The 3,262-nt window shown below is 33.4% G+C and overlaps 1 long non-coding RNA gene across 1 annotated transcript; it reads left to right on the top strand.

Annotated features, from left to right (window-relative positions):
- The first annotated feature begins 271 nt into the window (after window positions 1-271).
- LOC141717057 (uncharacterized) lies at window positions 272-1,593 on the top strand. The gene is made up of 3 exons (XR_012573505.1): window positions 272-430; window positions 552-629; window positions 1,493-1,593. It is a non-coding gene; the product is annotated as an uncharacterized LOC141717057 (long non-coding RNA).
- Window positions 1,594-3,262: the final 1,669 nt, after the last annotated feature.

Below are 3,262 nucleotides of genomic sequence, written 5' to 3'. Positions count from 1 at the left end.
AATAAACGAATGAGAAATTAAATCCCATGCAAGTTGGCCATGCATAACCAAGTCCTAACTAGTAGTTAGGAGTATAACTAGATGATTAGAAGATAACTAGAATAGTTAGTGGAATAGTGTTGAATAGTGATGGGAGACAAACAAGTACACAAGCCATACTTCTCCCTTTTCTCACTTCACCACACAATCAAACCAACCCATACCTTTGCCAAATTATTGTCAAATCTGCTGCATACATCCCATATATTCATTATACACTCCCACACTTTAGCCACAAAAGAAAACAACCCCTTTTCCCTCACTTAAAGCTCTCCCATTTTTCATTCCAGCAGTTCGGATTTTCTGAGCAAGGGAGAAAGAAAAATTCATAACTCAAAATATACTCATTCAAATATCATGAAATTTTTACCATAGCTTCTCTATATCATGGGTAAGCTTCGTAACAAATTTCAGCCTCAAATTAAGTTTTTTCAATTTTATAAAAATGTTTGAATGAGGTGCAGAAAGGTTACTCCGAAATTTTAACTTGTTTCTTGGTTTTGTTTCTTAAGGATCTAGCCCTTCTAAGTGTTTTCTAAGAAAACCAAGCCTCAATCATCCTAGAACTAACCTTCCTAGTGTCCAAGAAGGTATAACTTTCAACCCTTTAAGGTTTTATGGTTGGATTTAAGAGTTATGTTTGTTGTAGTGTTAAGATCCAAAGGATTGTGTTTGTTTGAGTTTGTATTGATTATGTTCTTGCTAAAGGCTTGAGATGTTGAGTTGTAATCCATGTATATGGTACTAGATAGAGTATATAAGGTTCATGTGGGTGGATCTTGAGAAGTACTTGTGTTTATGATGGTTATAGGTAGTGATTGTGTTAAGATCAAGTAGTAGAAATTGAGTTTGGGCATTCTTGCACTTGATCTGTTTTCTGCAGGACATTCGGCCATGAAAATGGTTAAAATTTGAAAACCACTGGCCATGAATAGATAGATATTGTTTTGCAGTTTCTATACATGTGTAGATCATCATGAGGAGATTTACGGTTTAGGAGTTATGGTCATTTTAGTGTAAAACATTTCTGCGATTAGCCAACTGCACTTAAGTCCACTTGCATGGTGATTTTGAAGGACTTAAAATAATTCTGAGATTCTGGAAAACTTATAAAAAATGGATATGACAGTAGAGAAGACTGTACAAAAAAAGAATTTTGAGAAAATATTAATTTTTCGATTTTATAAAAATGTTTTGGTAAAGTGAGCGCAAGCGAGAAACGCATAAAAACCTAGTTTTGACGCGCGTTTTCTCACGTTCGAGCTTAAAACTCGAAATGGACTTTCTAAAGCGAACGATCGATTTCAAAACTCGACCATGTTATAAAGTGAGAATATAAGTGTTGAGAATGTGACGATCGAAGATTTGTTATACTTGAGTAGTTGCGAAAGTTGCTTAATAAAAGCGAGACGTTAATCGCGTACTAACTTAGACCGTTGGTTCTTGTTTATAGATCGCCAACCAAACACCAGAGACCATACCACTTCGATTACTCGAGGCAAGTTTTTGAAACCCTATCTCATACTATCCATGCTATATATATACTGTTGTGATATTGATGCCATGATTTACATTTCAAATATATATGCTTGTCTATGATATCAATACATACGAATTATGCGATTGTTACGAAAACAAATTTCGTTTTACACGAGTATGAGAAATTGAAATATATTTCAAATATAATATATGATAATGGGAGTTGGAGATATTTTAATAGCGATTTAATTCCGGAGAGAGCCGGACGCGAAAGATTTCTATTTCCATAAATAAAGTACCTTTCGCGTAATATAGATATCAAGCGAACGATTGAGATTTTGACTTAAACTTCGAGAAATATTGGTTTATTCATTTAAGCGACACCCTTACTTGATTGATTATTTTATAAAGCGATACTTAAGGGATTATTAAATATCCAGAAAGTATTTAAAAATATACTGAATAGTTTATAAATCATTTCACGTTATTTAATAAAGATTTAACTATTCAAAGAGCAAGTATAGGATACCAAACCCTGTTTTGATTATTTGATTAAGGTGTCTCCATTCGTTGGACCTCATTCAGAAATATTTTGTATTTCAGAAATATTTTGTATTTAAGGTTTATTAATTCATTGAACCTTAATTCGAAATACTTTGTACTTAAGATTTTATCAATTCATTGAACCATATTCAGAGATATTTTATATAGAAGGTTTTTATCAATTCATTGAACCTTATACAGGGATGTTTTATTTATAAGATTTTATCAATTCATTGAATCCCTCTTAAATTATTATGAGACCTTAGATATTTAATATCTCCGGACTTCTAAAAACTTATTTAAAAATAGACATAGTTCCCAAAGGTACTTTCTAAATTATTCAAAAATCTTGAAAGAGATTAATCATTTGAAACGTATAAAAACCTTAGGGAACTTAGTCTAGAAGCATAAGAGTTTTGCTTCCTCGTTCAATAAAGAACAAGTGAGTAATATATGTGTCACCCTACTACAAATAGGGATTTGAAAATGATTTTAAATTCAAAACTCCGACAACTCCCAAAGATCAATTGAGTTAAAAGTGATGAATAAATCATCTTATTTAGAGGTCAACTTTTAACGACCTATTCCTTCGAAAAAGGATTTTGAGCAAAAGATATAATTGTTTTGGGACTGGAATGTGGCATGCCCGGCACGGAGTGGTATCGGGCAGTGACCAAGCGCGGAGTGGCGCATTATGCAAGCGTGGAGTGGCGCATTGTACGGTTATATGGTCTATGTGACCATTGACTTTCGGACTTGCACGGCAATGGGAAACCACCGTGTAGTGTCTTGATGAGCCCAAAGGCGGCTAGGTTTGTATTCCTTCTACTAGTAGAGAAAATTTCATATTCGGCTGATCACCGATACGTGTTTTATTCCAGTATAGTCCCTTTCTTCCATTTTGGAAAAACTGTTGTGAAATATACAACAGAGAGCCGATAAGGCTGAGTTTTAAACAAGGATATTGATGAATATATATCAAATCCATTTGAGAAATCTGCCGATAAGGCTGAGTTTAAATAAGGATGTTGATGATTATATATCAAATCCATTTGTGAAATCTGCCGATAAGGCTGAGTTTTAAATTGGGATGTTGACGAATATATATCACACCCATATGAGAATCTTGGTTCGAGTAACATCTTGAGATTTTGAAATAAAATGAGTACGAGTATAAAATGATTTTGAGAAAGAGATGAAT

The sequence above is a fragment of the Apium graveolens genome, chromosome 4 (genome assembly GCF_009905375.1).
Source record: "Apium graveolens cultivar Ventura chromosome 4, ASM990537v1, whole genome shotgun sequence".
Classification (NCBI taxonomy): Eukaryota; Viridiplantae; Streptophyta; class Magnoliopsida; order Apiales; family Apiaceae; genus Apium; species Apium graveolens.
This window is presented reverse-complemented; position numbering and strand designations above follow the sequence as displayed.